The sequence below is a fragment of the Olea europaea genome, chromosome 11 (assembly GCF_002742605.1).
Source record: "Olea europaea var. sylvestris chromosome 11, O_europaea_v1, whole genome shotgun sequence".
Lineage (NCBI taxonomy): Eukaryota > Viridiplantae > Streptophyta > Magnoliopsida > Lamiales > Oleaceae > Olea > Olea europaea.
The window spans coordinates 31,493,512-31,509,918 of NC_036247.1; positions in this window are offsets into that span (position 1 = coordinate 31,493,512).

Sequence of the window (16,407 nt, forward strand, 5' to 3'; positions counted from 1 at the left end):
AAGCTAAAAAAGTGACAAAATTCAACAAAAAGTCACAAGTATTAATTCTAAACTCGATAACCAGTCAGCATCTTCTCTACTTTGCGTTCCAAAAGTAGATGCTCCATTTCTTCTTCTTTCGTTTTAGCCCTTTCTTCAACATCTTTTAAACAGTCCTCAATTGGGTTTGATTGGATTCTAACTTCAAGATCTGAAATACGTTTTAAAATCAGGTCATTTGATTGAACAACTTTCAGTTCAACCTCAGACAACCGTCTCAAAAGTTCTTCATTTGATTGCTGGACTTGCAGAAAAGAAATCAAAGTAATAAGAATCTTTGAAAACACTTCTAGCTTGGTCAACAGAAATAATAAAAAGAAAAATACCCACAAATCTCATCAATCTTCCCTTTGTTTTTCTTTTCTATAGACCTTTCAGCTCATTGAACAGATTTTATTTTTCCTCCGTCCATTATCTTTTTTTGGTAAACAACATGATGCTCAAAATCATCATCATCCTGGTCACCGCCCAAACTTTCAACAAATAAACCAATTGCATACTCTTCTCCCTTCTTTGCCTCAAAAGGCATAATTTGATTTACTTCCAACTGAAAAAATCATAATCATATTAATAACAACAATGAAAAACTAAAGACATAATATAAATAATAAAAGGGTACAAAACTTACTTTAATCAAATCAAAAATGGTCTTCCTTAACCTCACATATGTCACATGCTGATTACTATTCCAACGTAACATCCAAGGACGCTGAGATTTATGCTTAATGCAGTTATTATTCCAAGTAATAACATGGATTGTTTCATAAATCCATACTTTGAAAAGAAACTAGGAAACCATTCAACTTATACTTCAAAAACTTTTTTCCCTAAAAATATTCTTCATTCTCTGATTAAATGTACCCTTTAGGGATGATAGAGTCATACTGATTAAATGCACCCTTAACCTCATAGATGTCACATGTTGATTAAATGCACTCTATCATAGAAATTTTTAGTATGACTTTATCATCCCTAAAGGGTGCATTTAATCGGAGAATGAAGAATATTTTTATGGAAAAAAAGTTTTTGGAGTATAGGTTGAATGGCTTCCTAGTTTCTTTTCAAGTATGGATTTATGAAACAATCCCTGTTATTGCTTGGAAGAATTACTACATTAAGCATAATCTCGGCATCCTTGAATGTTAAGTTTGAGTAGTAATCAGCATATGACATATGTGAGGTTAAGGAAGACCATTTATGATTTGATTAAAGTAAGTTTTGTATCCTTTTATTATTTATAATATGTCTTTAGTTTTTCTTTGTTGTTAATAATATGATGATTTATTTTTCAGTTGAAAGTAAATCAAATTATGCCTCTTGAGGCAGAGAAGGAAGAAGAGTATGCGATTGGTTTATTTGTTGAAAGTTTGGGTGGTGACCAGGATGATGATGATTTTGAGCATCATGTTGTTCACAAGAAAAAGATAATGGACGAAGGAAAAATAAAATATGTTCACCAAAAAGAAAAACAAAGGGAAGATTGATGAGGTTTGTGGGTATTTTTTCTTATCATTACTTTCGTTCATCGAGTTAGAAGTGTTTTTCAAAAATTCTTATTATTTTGATTTCTTTTCTATAAGTCCAGCAATCAAATGAATAACTTTTGAGACGATTGTCCGAGGTTGAACTGAAAGTTGTTAAATCAAATGATCTAATTTTAAAACTTATTTTAGATCTCGAAGTTAGAATCCAATCAAACCCAATTGAGGATCATTTAAAAGATGTTGAAGAAAGGGTTAAAATGAATGAAGAAGAAATGGAGCATCTACAAATTTTGGAACACAAAGTAGAGAAGATGCTAATTGATAATGAAGAACCAATGAAGGTATTCAAGAGTTATCGAGTTTAGAATTAATACTTGTGACTTTTTATTGAATTTTGTCACTTTTTTAGCTTATTGTCACTTTTTGAGTATCTTGGTGACTTTTTTTGTAGGATGGTGTGGAGAGTTTATCTAATGAAACAGACCAGGTATATAATGACTTTTCTAGTTTTCCTTTAAGTATTGAGTTTCAAATGAGTTGTGTGGAAAAAGATGTTGAGGTGCTTGTCAAAAAAAGTGACAAGTCAATTGAAAAAAGTGACACGAAAAAAGTGTCAGGGTAGTGGAAAAAAGTGATAAGGCAGTCGAAATGAATTTGAATGAAGAAATAGAATTTCATGAAAATGATTGGTTAAGAGTTGATGATATTGTTGCTCGTAGTTTAGCAAAAAGTCAAAAAAAGTACTTGTGTGCTTTCATATTATTATCTTTTTCCTCATAACTTATGTCTATTTTTACGTTAATATAATTTGACATTTGTATTTTTGTTGTTGTTCATGTTCCAGTATGTTGCATCACTATCTGATAAAGATAGAATTGAAATGTTGGACAAGGAGTTTGAATTGAAAGATAATGGTTGAGAAAAAGTTGTGGAAGTCAAGGTTGCGATTGAAGTTGAAACTAGAATTGAAGAGGAAAATGTTGAAATTATTGATATTGATGATAAAGTGACCCTAGACATGCCTCTGAAAAGACAAAAGAAACTTGGAGTTCTTCTTCGGTCCCCCGGGTCAATTAATATGATTCTACATTGTGGACTAAGAAACGTGCTGTAAAAGGTACTTTTGCATTCCCAGTTGGTGTTGACCCTCTGATGGCATATGACGTTGATGCCTTTGAGCTTTGGTTTAACAAGGGATTGATTAAAAAAATAAGTAAATTGTTACTAATATTTATTGTTTGTGAATTTTTTCCAGTAAAGTGACATTTCATGTGAGTTTTTGCAGTTTGTGATGTAGGCGCAAACTTTTTAATGATGAAAATTTTATTATCAATCTATGCTTCTATTTTATAGATATTGGAATATCTATAAAATAGTGGTGGTATGATATGTTTTCTCCAAATGAATGTTTAGAAGACACGGTAAGTTATTTTGTTTGTTGGTGTTTTAAGATTCTTTTGTATAATTTTTATTACAAATGTTGATTTTGTCATTTTTATTTTTTTTCTTTTTTCTTTTTGTAGCATATCCATGTGTGTTTTTATTATTTAAAAAAGACGTTAAGACATGGAGAAGGGATGAGCATATAAAGACTACAACCATGGATTTTCCATTTGATAGCCAAATGAGAGGTCTGTATGCCAATTTTTGCCAAGATAAGTCTACTATAAAAAAAAGCAGACTTCTCTTATTTCATATGTTATTGGGTTGTCTATGCCGTGCAACACAAATTGGAGCCTTGTTGACCAACTTATTCCAGTTCTAATGTCTAATTCAGCTCATTGGATTTTGTGTCATTTCGTCATTCAGCATATGTGTCTTAATGTATATAGTTCGCACAACAAGATTGTCAGGAAGGCTTTAGTACTTCAGGCTGTTAAACAATTTTCTGATATAATTCCTTATCTTCTCCTTCATACTGCCTTCTTTGAAGGAAATGTCATTTTAAAAGAAGATGCTTTGAAACCATTAGTTGTAAAAATGGTTCCAAAACTTTCACAGCTGAATAACGAGTTAGATTATTTGTAAAGATGCTTTTTTTATCATTTGATGTTTCAGTATTTAATTATCTAAATTACTTTTCATTTTTGCATGCAGTGGGGATTGCGGAATATATGTAATTAAGTATGTCTAGTACTTTATTAACAGAATGTTGAATGAGATGCCAAAGACATTTAACGTTCCACATATTAGAAGAAATTTGGCAGCTCATTTATATGCTTATGGAAAGAAGAAGCAAGATGAAGAATATGATACAGATAATGAATGGGTACTAAAGGAGACGGATTAGCTATATGTTGATGTGATAGAGAAGAAAGTGATTTTGATGAAGTGAAGACATATCTTGTTTTGTAATGACTGATTTAGTTGTTAGAATATTTTGTAGATGAACATAAGTTGGTTGGTAATTGAAGTCTTGTATATAATGACTGATTTAGCGAAGAGCGACAATATTAATGGTGGTAGTACAACTTGAATTGTTAATGATTGGTTTTGTAGATTTATTTATTTATTTTTACAATATCAATCAAGCAGGGACATTGGTGATGTAACAAATCAATATTAGTGTTATAACCTAACTATAACATGTTTTATAGCTTCTACATGGTAGCAGCTCGTATGTCACTTTTTTCTTTTTAAGATACTAGTGACTTGTATGTCACTTTGTATAATTGATGTTGAACCTATTATACTACTCCAAGATCAAAGTGACATTATATGTTTGACATTGCAGTGGATATATCATTTTAGCAAGGTTAAGACGGAGGAAATATGTGCTTGAGATCCAGTTTCACTAAGGCATGACAAAAAGTGACATTAAATGTCAATAAGTATGCTTTCCAAAGTTGTGTTTTTGTGAAATTTTGAACATGCTTACAATGTCAATAGAGCAAGTATATTGTTGAGTAGTTGATCAATATTAGTACTACTATTCAAGAATTGCAATATGATACCTAACTTTAACATATTTGTAGCTTTTAACACGCTAGATTCTTGTATATAAAAAAAGTGGCATAATGTCACATTTTTAAAAAAAATGTGACATTATATGTCAATAAGTATGCTTTCTAAAGATATATCTTTTGTAAAATTTTGAACATATTTACAATGTCAATGGAGCAAGGATATTGTTGATGTAGTTGATCAATATTAGTAATAGTTTTCAAGAATTGCAATATGTTACTTAAATATAACATATTTGTAGCTTTTAACACGTTAGATTCTTGTACGTCCAAAAAGTGACATTGTGTCACTTATTAATTTATTAACTGTGGATCCAATGTCAATGGAGTATGATATCCATTGTCACATGCACATACATGAAACAAAGGATTTTTTAACAAATTTATCAATTTCTACTGTCACTTTTTCTAACAAATTCACATACATAATAAACTTCAAATTTGACATTTTGATTTAAAGTATTTTTGCAATTCTTACAATATTTGAATTGAAAAATGAATAAAACAAAAAATATTAAATAATCTAGTTTCATATATTTTCCAACTTTCTTTTCTTTTGTGGTTACTGGATTTTTTTTTATTACATTTAGTGGATTTTGACATGATTTACTATTGTGACCATTATTTCCACATTTTGCACTTTGCGTTTTCTCTCATTTTGATGGTATTTTTTTCTTTAAGTTGTCCAGATTTTCTTTTTGGCTTTGGAGCCAAGACTTTTCTTGCTTTTATCTCATTTAGTACATTCCAGTCATTGTGATCTCCTAATGAAAAAATTGCTGTACTATATGATTTAAATATACATGTCTTTTGTATAAAATACCAAACACTATGAATATGAATCCCCCGTTATCTTTGCAATAACTGCAAGTATATGTGTATATGGAATCTTGTCCACTTGTAATTGGTTGCATGTGTATGTTATTTTTTTCATGTCATATCATTAACTTAGTACAATATCGAACTTGAAGTTGATACCTATGTGTATAATACAACTTGAAGTTGATATTTATGTGCATAATACAACAAAATACTCCGTCAATAAATATGTCACTATTTTATATGAAATGAAGATTTAAAGTGAAAATTCGATATGAATAGATGCTACAAATCATATTATAATACAATAACAAAACGTAGGTTTATAGCTTTTTACCTTTATTTTCTTTGACTCCACAGACTTTTCTATTAGTTTTTTCTCTTGTTTGATGGCAAGTATTGTAAAGGTTGTCCGTGCATCATTTACATATTTCACAAACCATTCTTGTAACAAATATCTTAATGATTCCAATAAAACTCTATTGGATAACCTTTTGTTGCTTTTGTTATCGAATTTATAGATTCAACTATGTTTGAAGTCATTGTAGAAAATCCGTTGTTTGTCACGTAAGTCCTTGACCATTTCTCATAACCAATATCTTTCTGCACAAAGAAGATTCAAAATTTTAAATTTTATTTAACTGAAAATAGAAAAAACGACTTTCTGTCATGTTTTAAACTCTCTTTCAATAAGAAGTGTCAACACTTACAAACTTTTTAAACAAAAAGTGACATATCACGTCATTATTAACAAAAAAGTGACATTCTATCACTTTTTGGTTCAAAAGTAATAGAATGTCACCTTTTTAAACAAAAAGTAACATCAATTATTATAGAAATCAACAATGAGAACATATCTAATGTGATCGAATCCTTTTATTGATTTCATCAGGTAGTTTCATATGGTACTCAAAATCATTCTTAGAATATTCTCTTACTGCCCTATTGAAATGTTTTGCAATATTCTTTCCCTTTTTTCCCACCAATAGATGACTTCGAGTTCTTTAGAAAATGATAGGAACATGGATCATGCATTGCATTCCCATACACTTTGCGAATTGTAGTTTTTATGCTTGCATGTCCATCTGAAATTATACACAATCCTTTTCGCTCACTATATGCTTCTTTTAACATAGTTAAGAATCACTCCCATGAATCATTGGTTTTTAAATCACCAACTCCAAGTGCTAATACGAAAATATTGTTGTTGGCATCTTACGTACACGGAATGAAAAGTATTCCGCCATAGTTGCCTTTTACAAATGTAGCATCTATTACTATAACTAGTCTACAATACTTCCATTCTTGAATAGATGCTCCTAATGCCATGAAGAGGTACTTGAATTTGCTGTTATGATATGTCTCAATTTTTGTAACTAATCCAGGATTTGTTTGTTCTATCATGTACAAATATTTTGGAAGTTTTTCATATGACTTTGTGGGTTCTCCTTTCACCAATTCCAATGCTTTCTCTTTAGATCTTCAAGCTTCTCATAACTCATTGACACTCCATATGTATTTATCATGTCATTTATAATGTCTACAAAAATGTGTGTTGTTTTTGTTGGGATATACTTGTACATGATGAAATCTCCTACTATTGAGCTGGTTACTTCCAATGATTTTCCAAAATGATGTTATTTGAGCATATATGGTCATTTTTTATATATCTTACCTTGAACATATCTATTTTACCAAGTTTTGAAGCTCTTAAAGTTCATTTACACTTATCTTCAATACATTTCAACACATATTTTTTCTTGTTCAACTTACTTACCTTGAATTGAAAGTTATTGTATATTGCATCTATCGAAATACTTCTTTTAACCAATGTCTCGTTCCTGAGCACTTTATCTTTTAAAATTCCATCCATAGTGACTACTGAAATGATATCACTTCCTCCTTCATTCATCGTTTCTCCAACTTTCGATATACCATTGTATACATCAACCACAATTTTCTTCCATACTAAGTAATTTTTGAACTGATGTCACAGAATTATCAGTTATAGCTTCACAAAATTGCAATTGTATCATATCATTTTTTCGTGATCAACTGCCTCTAAACATTGTATATTATTAACAAATTCAATTTCATGACTTTTTAATACCGTTTTCATATCTACACACAATGGAAAGTTTGAAAGATTTTTATCCTTTCTCTTCAACTCCAAATAAAATGTTAGTAAAATATTATCTGAAATCTCCAAATAAAATGTTTTTCTTCACTCTATATTGTATTTTTATTCTCTGAGTTGATCACTTAATTTCATCACAGAACATATCATGCACTCAAGGTTGTTGTATGTGCAATCCATCGGGACAACAATTTCGATCATTTCGTCACTTGTATATTCATTGTCTTGTGTCCATTTGCTTCCATAAAAAATGAAGACATTAATTTTATCCATACTTACAAAAATATTACAAAGAAATTGTGTGAGAATTTTTTAAAAAAAGTGACAGAGTAAAACGCATCTAGTTAATTGCTCAAAAGAGATACTATGACTTTTTCTGAGAAATGTGACAGAATGTTAAATTTTCATATTCTTCTTGATCAAACACCATACATGCATCAATGCATTTGATTCTAAATTTTCTTTTTCTACGTATTACCAAAAAATAGTGCTTGAATTGGTATCTTCAAATTTCCAAAAATACACATGTATGCATCTAGTTAATTGGTTAAAAGAGATACTGTGACTTGTTCTAAGAAAAGTGACAGAATGTCACATTCTTCTCGATCAAATCCATGCATGCATCAATGTGATTGATTCGAAATTTTCTTTTTCATATGTATTAGGGCTTGAATAGGTATCTTCAAATTTCAAAAAATGCACACATATATATCTAGTTAATTGGCCAAAAAAGATACTATGATTTTTTCTAAGAAAAGTGACAGAATGTCACATTCTTCTTGATCGAACATCACGCATGCATTAATGGTTTTGATTCGAAGTTTTCTTTTTCATACGTATTATTAAAAAAAAAGGGCTTGATTGGTATCTTAAAATTTCAAAAAAAAAAAAAATGCACATGTATGCATCTAGTTAATTGGCCAAAATAGATACTGTGATTTTTTCTGAGAAAAGTGATAGAATGTCACATTCTTCTTGATCGAACACCATGCATGCATTAATGGTATTGATTCAAAGTCCTCTTTTTCAAACGTATTACCAAAAAACAAGGCTTGTATTGGTATCTTAAAATTTCAAAAAATGCACAAGTATGCATCTAATTAATTGGCCAAAAAAGATACTGTGATTTTTCAAAGAAAAGTGACAAAATGTCACATTCTTCTTGATCAAACACCATGCATGCATTAATGGTATTGATTTGAAATTTTCTTTTTCATACGTATTACCAAAAAGTAGGGCTTGAATTGGTATCTTAAAATTTCAAAAAAAAAAAAAAAAAAAAAAAGCAAATGTATGCATCTAGTTAATTGGCCAAAAAAGATACTGTGATTTTTTCAGAGAAAAGTGACAGAATGTCACATTCTTCTTGATCGAACACCATGCATGCATTAATGTTATTGATTCGAAGTTTTCTTTTTCATATGTATTACCAAAAAACAGGGTTTGAATCGGTATCTTAAAATTTCTAAAAATGCACACGTATGCACCTAGTTAATTGGTCAAAAGTGATACTTTGACTTTCTATGAGAAAAGTGACAGATTGTCACATTTTTCTTTCTCAAACATTATGTATGCATCAATGCAATCGTTTCTAATTTTATTTTTTTTTATATGTGTATTACCAGAAAACAATGCTTGTATTGGTATCTTCATATTTCCAAAAATGTACACGTATGCATCCAGTTAATTGGCCAAAAGAGATATTGTGACTTTTTTTAAGAAAAGTGACAGAATGTCACACTCTTCTTGATCAAACACTATGCATAGATCAATGTCATTGATTCGATTTTTTTCATATGTATTAGCAAAAAACAGAGCTTGAGTTGGTATCTTCAAATTTTCAAAAATGCACACATATGCATCTAGTTAGTTGCCCAAAAGAGATACTATGACTTTTTCCAGAGAAAAGTATAATATCAAATTTTCACATTCTTATCGATCAAACACCATGCATGCATAAATGTTTTTTATTCGAAGTTTTTTCATATGTATTACCAGAAAATAGGATTTGAATTGGTATGTTCAACTTTACAAAATGCACACATATGCATATAGTTTATTGCTCAAAAGAGATACTGCTTTTTTCTGATAAAAGTGATAGAACGTAAATTTTTCACATTCTACTTTTGTATAACACCTTGCATGCATCACTTTAACTGATTCAAAGCTATATATATACACACTAGAAAACAGGGCTTGAATTGGTATGAGATAATGAATAAACACATTCACATAAACTCATAAGTGACCAAAATTCTGTTGTCTTTTCTGTTAAACAAATAACAAAACACACCAAGTCTCGTTCATACATAATATCTGCATACAAAATCCATTAATGGAAAGTGTTGATATGTAATACTTGAGCACAGTAAATCTTTAAAGGAAAACTTCAAATGTAGCATTAGCAAACAATTTTTTGGTTTCTTTTCATATGCAGAAAAGAGATCTCGATTATTTTTGCTTCTATTTCGATCATTCATCATAGGTTAACAAGATTGTGGAACTAATTAAACAATGATTCAAAAACATTAAAAAAATCCTGTAATTTTATTTGTGTATTGTAGGAAGATTGTCTTGATCTTTTTCTAAGTAGTTTGATCTTTTTCCAAAACTTTGAATAATGAACGGATTTTTGGAAGTTTACCTCTTTCTTCTTCCAATTTTCTTTTGATTTTTTCAGTTTCGAGGCTGGTTTTTGTGGTAGCATGATTTGTTGGTTTGAACGTATTTTTTACGTTAAAATCTGACTAACTACCATATAATCCAACTTTCTCATGATTTTTTAAAATAGTCCCAAATAAAGGATATTTGTGCAAGTAACCCTTTTTACTTCATCAAATCTAGACTGGGTCGTGATTGAGCCAGCATATATTTTGTCTGCTATTGAATAGGCTATCATTGGGCTAAATCTATTAATCGAAACGGGCCGAAGATGTATCTTAAAAGATGACCTCAAAAAAGAGTTGAATGAGAAAAACAAAGTTGATACGTAACAATAATGATGATAAAATAAAACATGTGGGACACAATATTTATTGACAATCATCATCACATTCATTCATTTCAAAAAAAAATTTAAAACAGCTTTTTATGATTTGAGAATATTAGCTCTAATATCAATTTTTTCCAGGATAAATATTTTTTTTTTTATGATTACAAATAAGGTTCAATTTATTTATTTATTATTATTATTTTTTTCCATCTAATCTTCCGTATTCTCAACCAAATCAGATTTCAGGAATCCATTCAAGTCCTAGAACAAATTTCTGTCGAATAGGATCTAAGAGATCCACCTCAAGTTCTAAAGTAATACTCGATTCATTAACGAGATTCACACCTAAGTTCCGAAGCAATACGAAATCCGCATAAATTCTACTTCTTTAGTAATAATAATCAATATATTGACATTTTTTCTTAACCCCTCTTTGATAGAAATAAAAATTAGGTTTATATTAAATTTATATAGAAGTTGATGAAATGTGTGATTGAAAAGTTGTGAAATTCATAAAATGTATCGTTAAAATTAATTATTCACTTTGATTTAGATTAAAATCTAAATTTTAATCAATACCAAACACGGGCTTAATATTTATAGATTTTAATCGATACCAAACATGGGTTTAATATTTATTTTCAAGTATATGTCTTTCTAATTATTGAGAAGCTAGATACATAAATCTCCTTGATCAACAATGCTATGGTGACAAAAATTTTTTGACATAATGGACGATCGACGCTCACATTGACGAAGGGCCCACTTCGTTTTTGGACATTTTTATTCACGCATTGTAAGAGAATATCAACCATTATATCAAAAAAATTCTAGCAAAGTAGTTCCTCGACTAATGATCCGTGCACGATCAGCAAAGATTTGACAATAGTAGTTAGAATTTTACCAGTGTAAACGCACACCCAAAGCCAAAATTCTACACGGCGGTGGCCGCCCAATATTATGGCTACAAGCGTCTTCTTCCTCCGTGCCATATCAGCCGATAGTGGTCCAAGAGGAAAAAAAAACAATGTTATACCAAACTTAGTGCCCATTTTTAGTGTGGGTGGCAAAAGAAGATGGTGACTTCTGGGATTATTAATAAGAAGGAAATCTTTGTCCCATTTCAAAGTCTACCTTGCTTTACCATTCTATAAGTTCTTGAGATTTTGGTGGGTCCCATTATATATTATTAAAAGGATAAAAATAGAGGGTTCTATTAAAATTCAAATCTTACCAACTTATAATCAGTAGAAAACTTTATCAAACTAGAGCTTTATGTACTTGTATAACTAGGGGTGTAAACGGGTCGAGCCGAAAATCCCTGCTCGTGCTGGGCTCGAGCTTTTTCAATACGGGCTTTTTTTGGCTCGAGCCGAGCTGGCTCAACTCAAAAAAATAAAGCTCGACCCGAGCTTTTGGGTCGAGCATTACCGAGCCGATCGAGCCGGGTCGTGTTTTGGTGTCTCTTTTCTTTTCTTTTCTTTTTTTAAAAATTTTTTTCTCTTAATTGCTGCCCAACAGGCAGCTTTATAATTAAAGCTGCCTGTTGGCAGCTACAGAACGCTGCCTCAATAGGCAGCTAGACTGCTGCCGAACTAACAGCAAATCTGCTGCCTGTTGGCAACTATAAAGCTGCTGCCTCAACAGTAAGCTATAAGCTGACTGTTGAGGCAGCACAATATAGGCAGGCAGACTTTTTTATTTTTATTTTGTGTTATTATTTTTTAAATTAAATGGGCCGGCCCGAGCTCGGTTGGTCCGAGCCAGGCCGACTCGAGCTTTTCCCGAGCCGAGCCTAACACAACTAAAAATATTTGTTTAAAAGTTTAAAATTTTACACGAACAGATTCAATCTAATAATAAGAAGTATGCGTTTAGAATGTCTTTAATAAACTCTTTATTAATCACATCTTCTTTTATTTTAAAAAGTAAATTTTGTTGTCAAAAAATCCAACAAATTATTTATATATAAAAATTAAATTAAAAGTGCATTTGACTCATTGAATCTCTTTTATGTGCCAATTCAAAACACACACACACACACTCTTTCTCTCTCTCTCTCTCTCTCTCTCTTAAAGTTCCACTCTTTATCTCTGAAAATTCTTCAAAATACTATATATGTCAAAAATATGATTACTAAATAAAAAGCATTGTTTGAGATGCTTTTAGTTTTAGGGGAAAAATAAATGACAGATACGCGCAAAAAAGTATATTAAAGATTTTCTTTAATAATTCAAGGTTTATTCAAAGTGAACGTCATTATTTGAAAATTAAAAACTACAATGCATCGGGACAAATTACAAAAGGAAAGCTATTGAAGTGATCCGTTTTTGTTGAACATTTCACCAATATCTTACGCTTTGCTGCCTTTTTTACTAACAAGTAATTGTCTTCAGAGCAGGATGAATTCAAAATCAGACTACAAGTTGGGTTAATATGTAAAAAAAATAATAATAAATTAAATTAAATAAAAAAGTTACACAAATTAAAAAAAAAATTGCACTAGAAAATTTAAATGGAGAGGGGACTAGACTGGGCTACAACCCAGCCCAACCTCCCTATATACGTCTTTGCTCTAAAGTCACTCCTCACGTTGTGTTCTTTCAATGCTTTGTGTGTTTCATGGACAAGAAAATAGTCACTTGTACAATTAGTTAAGAGTGATTCAATTGCTAATAAAACACCAGATAACAATCAAATCAACAACAATTATTTGTAATTTATTATTTTTTATCGCCTTCCCGTCCGTGCAAATTAGCAACAAAATTTACTAACACTACTATAAATCTCTCTCTCTCTCTCTCTCTCTCTCTCTCTCTCTCTCTCTCTCCCTCTCCCCCTCCCTCCTTTTGATTAATAACAACCGATGCTGCATCTTCAGAATCAAAATATATCTTTCGTAAGTGAAAGTTGCAAAAACGACATCATCATGAGATATTAACTAAAGGAGATAAAGGACCATCTAACAATCTTTTCCTCTTGTTTCTACTTTTTGTAGAAGGTCTACAAGAGGAAGTTATCTTAAATAAGCTTCCTCTAAAAGTTCTTATAGTTAGAAAAAAATATTTTAGAAAATTATTCAAATATGTTCGAAAGTACTTGTTTAGAGGGTGTTTGCAACTCATTTTCATCTAAAAAATGCATTTTAGAATAGTAAATTGATGAAAAATGTGTGGTTGAAAAATGAAGAAATTTTTCTGATTTGCGTGTAATTTTATTTTAATAAAAAATGTGTGGTTGAAAAGAAAAAAGAAAAAATATATTTTAAAAAAAATGAGTACCAAACAGGTCCTTAATATCAGAAGCAGTTTTTTACCTTTCAAAAGTCTTACCAAATTCACCCTTTGTAAAAGTACGTTTAGGTCTTATGATATTTATGCTTTGAACTCATGGGAAACATTACTCTCTTTTTCTTTATTAAAATGCCCAAATTACCAGGACTAGGAAGCATTAACATTAGATTGAGTTTTAATATTAATTAACTTCCTGATAAGTAAATGATAACAAGAAGATTTAGCACTTAAGTTAACAAATTACAACCTTATATCAGACATGCGTGTTGATAACATCACATTGCACTAACCAACCCGTTTGTGCAACCATCCCCACCCATGGTACAAAATGCCCTAACACAGCAAGTGGGGTAGCCTTTCTCATTTCATTTTTCCAAAATTTCATTCGCAGTCAGTTGGCTTATAGGCTTGTACTCCTAAATCAAAAAGTGGAGATAATCCCCCAATGGTCACTGAATTTTGCCGAAGTCACCAAACTTCAAAACGTCCCTAAACAGTCACTGAACTTTGTCCAAGCCCCCCAAGTGGTCACCGAACTTCAAAACGTCCCTAAATAGTCGCTGAACTTTGCAAAAAAATCCCTGAAAGGTCACTAAACTAATAATGTATGGGCCTAATTTGGAAAGTTGAGTGACCTACCTGGGACTTTTTACAAAGTTCAGTGATTACTTAGGGACATTTTGAAGTTCGGTGACCACTTGGGGGACTTCGGTAAAGTTTAGTGGCTATTTAGGGACGTTTTAAAATTCAGTTACTTCTTGGGGGGACTTTGGCAAAGTTCAGTGATGCGGGGGAGGGGGGGGGGATTAACTCTAAAAAAGTTGATTACAACATATACCTAGCCGATGAAAAGTTTTCACCAACAAAACGTAAACTCTCAATAGTGATGGACCTTGAATTTTGAGTTAGGGGGCAGGCCTAAAAAACTTTGACGAAATTATGTAAAAAGGACAGACCACATCATTTTATTTTTTGTCATTTTACTAAAACTGAATATATATAATTCAAATACATATTGTCAAGCTTCTAATATTCCATACAAGCTATGAGGGTTCAAATCTCTTCCCGTTTATATATGAAATAAACTTTGCTCTGCACCAATTTTGTAACCGGTTCACATTGAAGCAGTTTCAATTTTCTGTGAGCCGATCCAATTCGAACGGTTACTTAACAATCTAAGAGGTTCTTGATCGATTTATTTGCAACTGGATGAAAAGCATTTCGTACTCGTAACTGAGCCCTTCCTAGCGAAGAGGTATGAATGCCTGTTATCCTACCACTATTCGTTGAGGGTGAGGTTTCATATCAAATTTTGCCACATGGACCAGACCACTGTCCAATTCGATGCTTCTCAAAATCTACCGATCCGGTCCAATTATTATAACTATGGTCGGGGAAGTCACTCCAACCCACCTCTACCCTTGCTCAAGAGATGTAACCCTATAATAAAGAGTAAAAAGTAAAGACTACAATTTTGGTCATTTTACTTTGGAATTTTTTTTTATAGAAGACTTGCATGAATTTTGTCTCGTAATAAAATCAATTGTTAGTCATGCCTTGGGAATAATTAGGTGGTTGTCTCTTCCAAAATGATAAACAAAATTTATCACTAATATATAACTCTACACTCAGCAAAGCAGCTTATGAATCAATCAATATATATACAAAGAATAACATCTTCTAGAGCTCTTCTTGAACGAATATATTTCTATGAAAAAATAGAACGTCTTGTAGATGTCTTTTTTAAGGATTTTCAAACCAATCTATGCTTGTTCAAGAATTCTATAACATAAAGTAAGATCTTTGTTTGAAATCAAGACTAAATTTGAAATTTTGTAACAAAAATAGTACTTTATAATTACCTCTCCACAATTCTATTTTAAAAAGAACAAATTAGAACCAAATTTGTTTTAGTACTTTTGGATGCTATGATCCATTGGGATCAAGATATTATCAACCAATATCTCCATAGACCTACCCCACCTCTATCCTATGCTATGGAATCCCCACCAAAATATCATATTTGTCCCAAGTAGAATAGGTAAAAGAAATGTGATAAACATATGTAATATGTTGGTCCACCGTCCTGGTTACAGTATCATACACAAAGATCATTGATATTTATATTCATTAGAGGGTCCAGCAGATAGTCAATGTTGTACGAGTGGAGTCAACCATGGCACACAGCAGATCAACCACTAACTAGAAGTGGTCTCACCTTAACGGAAATTTCCCTCTAAATATGGAATATGGTAATCATCCACTTACCACAGTAATATAATCATAATCACTCTCATAATATGGTTTTGGAATTTGATAATTAAGTGTTTCATTGATCTTTTACCTTTCTAACCCTTTAGCGCGTTAGTGTTTATTAGACGCGTAGTATTAAACAAAACTTAGATAATATATTCTACACATTTTTATTTTTAACTTGGTTTTCTTATACCATCAAGTGTCTTCAAATCCTATCCACCAAATATGTCATGAGCGCTTGGATAACTTTAGACTACAAAAGTACTCCTACTAGAAGCCTATCTCGAGAGACTTGAATTAATTTATTTAAGAGTTTAAGTTTGTAGAAAAATAAAAAATTATTTATCTATACCTTATCAACAGGACGCAATCGTCACTTGTCGTAGACTTCACACGTACAATTTCGTAAATAAAATTCATGAGG